Consider the following 5,880-nt stretch of genomic DNA (forward strand, 5'->3'; position numbering starts at 1 on the left):
GCAACATATGCATGCAAATGCTATGGATCGGTGCCAGTTTACGGAATTGTGGAAAGAAGTAGAAGACACTGACTTGAATGATCTTGTGTTGTTTTCCAATGTTTGCCCAAGACCCTAGCAGGCAGGCACACAGGTGGCTGGACATCAAGAGGAACTCAACGGCGTAGGAGCACACCAGCAGGCAGGCAGGCCATTGACCGCTGAACAACACGAAGTTTGTCTGGGGCAGTCAAAGGAGAGCCCAGGTCCGCCGAGCTGCCCGACTCCACAGGAAAACCATTTTTCTTCTGGCTCCCCCATCTGCTGAGAGCTATTTCCAGTCAATAAACCCTTGCACTCATTCTCCAAACCCACGTGTAATCCTATTCTTCTGGAACACCAAAGCAAGAACCCTGAGATACAGAAAGCCCTCTGTCTTTGCGATAAGCCAGGGGTCTAATTGAGCTAACATAAGCCGCCTATGGATGGCTAAACTAAAAGAACACCCTGTAACACACGCCCACTGGGCCTTCAGCTTGAACATTCACCCCTAGACACTGCAGTGGTGTCAGAGCCCCACAGCCTGCCCGTCTGCATGCGCCCCCTAGAGGTTTGAGCAGCAGGGCACTGAAGAAGTGAGCCATTCCGTCTGTCGCAAGCCCTGCGAGGGGAACAAGGGAGCTTTTTCCATTTATTTTATTTATGTATTTATTTATTTTTGAGACGGAATCTCGCTCTGTCACCCAGGCTGGAGTGTAGTGGGGCGATCTCAGCTCACTGCAACCTCCACCTCCCGGGTTCAAGCGATTCTTCTGCCTCAGCCTCCCGAGTAGCTGGGACTACAGGCGCATGCCACCACGTCTGGCTAATTTTTGTATTTTTAGTAGAGACGGGGTTTCACCATATTGGCCAGGCTGGTCTCGAACTCCTGACCTCGTGATCCACCTGCCTTGGGCTCCCAAAGTGCTGGGATTACGGGCATGAACCACAGCGCCCGGCCCTTTTTACATTTCAATAGTCCTAAACAGAAAAGTGAATATCACAGAGCTTCTAAAAGAAAATATAGAAGAAAATCTTCATAATCTTGGGATAGGCAAAGCGTTCTTAAACATGATATAAAACACACTGAACTTAAAAATATTATAAGTTGGACTTCATGGAACTAAAATATTCTACTTATCAAAAGAAACTATTAATAAAGCGTAAAGACAAGCTGCAAATGGGGAGAAACTGTTCACAGTGCACATGTCAATGACAGGACTCAACCCAGGGTATATAAGGAATTCCCTGAAGTCAGTCAATTCAATTTAAAAATTGGAGGAAGATTTGAACAGGCACCTCACGAAAGATGATATCTAATGTGTGAGAAGCATATGAAAATATAGTCAACATCATTAATCAACAGGGATAGAAAAATTAAAAGCATAATGGGATGCCACCACATACCCAAAAGAAGAGCTAAACTTAAAAAGGCTCACAATACTAAGCCTTGGGAAAGATGTGTAGCAACTAGAACTCCTATGCACTGCTGGTGGGAGTATAAAATGGTGCAAAGACTTTATAAAACTTTTGGCAATTTCTAATAAAAATAAAACATACACCTACCCAATGGCAATTCCGTATCCAGGTATTTAGCCAACAGGAAGAATTTATAGGTTCACCAAAAGAAAAACTAAAATGGGCTGGGCACAATGGCTCACACCTGTAATCCTAGTACTTTGGGAGGCTGAGGTGGGCGGATCACTTGAGCTTGAGCTCAGAAGTTTGAGACCAGCCTGGACAACATAGTGAGACTTCATCTATATTATTAAAGAAAAAAAAATCTAAAATGTTTATAGGTTCTGGGCTGGGCATGGTAGCTCATGCCTGTAATCCTAGCACTTTCGGAGGCCAAGGCGGGCAGGTCACCTGAGCTCAGGACTTTAAGACCAGCCTGGGCAACATGGTGAAACCCCATCTCTACTAAAAGTACAAAAAATTAGCTGGGTGTGGTGACTCAAGCCTGTAGTCCCAGCTACCCAGGAGGCTGAGGCACGAGAATCACTTGAACCTGGGAGGTGGAGGTTGCAGTGAGCTGAGATGGCACCACTGCACTCTACCTTGGGCAAAAAAGTGGGACTCTGTCTCAAAAAAAAAAGTTTATAGGTTCTTTTCACAAGGGATTGAACCAGGTAACAACACAAATGTACATTAGCAGGAAAACAGAAAAAGAAACTATGGTAGGCCAGGTGCGGTGGCTCACGCCTGTAATCCCTGCACTTTGGGAGGCCAAGGCAGGTGGATCACCTGGGGTCAGGAGTTCGAGACTAGCCTGGCCAACATGATGAAACCCCATCTCTATTAAAAATACAAAAAATTAGCTGGGCATGGTGGTGCACACCTGTAATCCCAGCTACTCAAGAGACTGAGGCAGGAGAATCGCTTGAACCTGGGAGGTGGAAGTTGCAGTGAGCCGAGATCTCGCCACTGCATTTCAGCCTGGCCAACAAGAGCAAAACTCGGTCTCAAAAAAAAGAAACTATGGTGTATTTATACAGTGGAATACTACTATGCAATAAAAAGAACAAATTACTGATACATGTTACAATATTGATGAAACTAAGAAATATGTTGAGTGAAGGAAGCCAGTATGAGTACACATCATATGATTTTATTTGTATGAAGTTCAAGGACAAACAAATGAGATCTAGGGTGATAAATCATAGTAGTGATTGTGGGAGGGGGAGGAGTGGTGGGGGCATTATAGCTTGGTACTGACTGCAAAAGAGCATGAAAGAATTTTCTGAGGTAATGGAAGGTGTTCTTGATCTTGATCTGGTTGATAGTTAACTGAGTACATTCATTTGTCAAAATCATAAAGCTATACACTTTTAATATCTGTGTACTTTACATGATATCAATTATATTTTATTAGAGTACTCTCAGTATAAAATAAAGTAAGCCACCATTTATGAGGGGTAAACTTCATCATCTTGACTAAAGCTTTACATTAGAGGAGTTTTCTTTGTAAATTTGATCTTCGTTAGCACTTATTCAAGGCTGGTCTAATTGTATTTTATTTGCAAGATGTTAGAAAGTTATCAACAGACCAGGAAATTGTCAACATTTACAAGGACTCTCAGATTTGCTTTGGAATTAGAACAGTATGTTCCCTGTAAGATTTCACTTTCACTTTCAGTTCTAGATTCCTGGGTTTCTTTATACATAAAAATCTAAAAACTTACAGTGAAAAAGCATTAGGCTACAACTAAAGTTGTTACAACATTATGTGAAATTCCCTCTAGAGAAAAAATATTTTTAATAATAATTCCCCCCAAGGGAAAAATACTTTTAAATTGATTATTTAATAATAGGATATTGAGAGCATACCGCTCTCAGGAATTGTCAGAGTTCCGAGCCAGGAATGGGGTGAAAAACTCTGTCATTCATACCTTGCTCATACACTGACAGTAGAAAAAAACTGGAAAACCAAGAGGCCAAGTGTGGTGGCTCATGTCTATAATCCCAGCACTTTGGGAGGTCAAGGCAGATAGATCACTTGAGCCCAAGAGACCAGCCAGGGCAACATCGCAAGGCTCTGTCTCTATAAAAAATACAAAAATTAGCCAAGCATGGTAGCCCGTGACTGTAGTCAGAGCTACTCAGGAGGCTGAGATGGGAGGATTGATTGAGCCCAGTAGGTTGAGGTTATAGTGAGCTGAGATCGTGCCACCGCATTTCAGCCTGGGTGATATTTCAGCCTGAGAACAAGGCTCTGTCTCAAAAAAATAAAAATGAGAAAACAACAACAAAAAAACCACAAACAAACAAACCTAGAAAACTGAAGATAGTAATGGCTATACAGTTTGTGTCTAGCTTTCACTTTCCTCAAAGGTTTCCTTGTGTATTTCTGTCGTGAAAAGAGTATTTGGAGCTTGGAATTCACTGGCTTGGAAGAAAATAAGAGTATTTGGAGAGAAAATATATTTAGGCTGTGCTTGCTTTGGCAGCACATATACTATAATTGGAACCCTACCAAGAAGATTAGCATGCCCCCTGCACAAGGATAACAGCTGGATGCTGAAAGGAAAAGAGGAATTTTTTTTTATAAAGTATGTGAGATATACAAAGAGTTAGAAAGAAAATGCAAGGTATGTTACACCATTAAAGATGTGGATGCAGGTTTAGAATAGAGAAAGCCCAAGTGGATAGTTTGGATAGATTGGCTCTATTTTTGTTCGTCAGTAAACAAAGGTTTACTGAGCACCTTTGAGCAGACATTCTACTAGTACTAGAATAATGCAGTGAACAAATATATACAGTGCTTGCCCATACACATTTATCTAGGGAAACCATTTTTTTTTTAATTGTGCAAAATGTTGCAAAGCAGACATGTTAATTTGCTTCCAACCTACTAGGCCTGACCCTAGCTCTCATGACCAGTTTGAAAAACGTGAGACTCAGTCAATTCAGGGATTTCTTAAGCCATGGTCTTTATTTATTTTTATTTATTTACTTTTTTGGCAACGGATTCTTGCTCTGTCTCCCAGGCTGGAGTGCCGTAGCGAGATCTCAGCTCACTGTAACCTCTGCCTCCCCGGGTTCAAGCAATTCTCCTGCCTCAGCCTCCCAAGTAGCTGGGATTACAGGCACCTGCCACCATGACCCGCTAATCTTTGTATTTTTAGTAGAGATGGGGTTTTGCCATGTTGACCAGGCTGGTCTCGAACTCCTGACCTCCGGTGATCCACACACCTCAGCCTCCCAAAGTGCTGGGATTACAGGTGTGAGCCAATGTGCCTGGCCAGCCATAGTCTTTAAACTGGGGTAAGTGTGCCCCTGGGTGTTTACAAAGACTTACCAACAGGGAGGTGGGAGCTCAAATAGTTTTAAGGAATTAATAGTCTCACTCTCAACTTCCATATATAGCTTCTCCCAAAACTGATCTGCTTGAAAACAAGAACTGTGAAGGTTGCCAGGGTTGTTCTGTCTTCTCATCTCCCTCTTCACAATGGTTCTCTGTCTTCCCCTAAAAGACAGGCTCACCTCTCACCTATCATGAGTGTTAAAATCATATATTTCTCTGGGTGTAGAAACCTCCTGGATGATTTGAAATAATCGATCTGTATTAGTGTTGAGAAAATGAATGACTCTAATATCTGGATATAGGGTTGCCAGGTAAAATACAGAACACCAAACTGAATCTAAATTTCAGATAACTAATGAATAATTTATTAGTATAGCTAGGTGCCAAATATTGCACAATACATTCTTATACTGGAAATGCATTCATTGTTTATATTAAACCAAAATTTAACTAGGTGTTCTCTGTTTTAATTTGCTAACTCTGTCAACTGTATCTGGGTACCAAAAGTTCAGGGGTTTCTAAACCACCAATTATAACAAAATTGAGTTGTCTACTGATAAGTAATTACATATTTTGATTAGAGATCACTAAATGATTTTTGGAATATAAAACATATTTTTTAAATTGTGAAAAAATTGCCATAATAATGTTTCTTCTGGGCCTATCTACTTATCTACTTATTTCTGTGAAATAGGGTTTACAACATTTATGTCTGTAGAAATGAAAAAAGGAACAGAATCTGTGCTGAACCCTAACATAGTATAGCTATAGGTAATATTCATGACTGCACACTTGAAAAACTTGCTTAAAATACAAGCTGCCACCCCCTTAAATTGTATTTGTAATGCAGTTATTAACATTTACAATATTTTTATATTGTATTGACCAATTATGCTTTAAAAGTAATGAAAACAATATCAATGATAATGTAATCAAAGAGGATTTTTTTTTTTTTTTTGAGATGCAGTCTCACTCTGTTCCAGGCTGGAATGCAGTGGCACTGTCTTAACTCATTGCAACCTCTGCCTCCCAGGTTCAAATGATTCTTGTGCCTC

At 40.8% G+C, this 5,880-nt stretch overlaps 1 non-coding gene across 1 annotated transcript; it reads left to right on the forward strand.

Moving 5' to 3' along the window:
* Positions 1-3,952: 3,952 nt before the first annotated feature.
* On the forward strand, positions 3,953-4,060 carry LOC112204840 (U6 spliceosomal RNA). The gene has a single exon (XR_002938596.1). It is a non-coding gene; the product is annotated as a U6 spliceosomal RNA (small nuclear RNA).
* Positions 4,061-5,880: the final 1,820 nt, after the last annotated feature.

This window comes from Pan troglodytes, chromosome 9 (genome assembly GCF_028858775.2).
Source record: "Pan troglodytes isolate AG18354 chromosome 9, NHGRI_mPanTro3-v2.0_pri, whole genome shotgun sequence".
Taxonomy (NCBI): Eukaryota; Metazoa; Chordata; class Mammalia; order Primates; family Hominidae; genus Pan; species Pan troglodytes.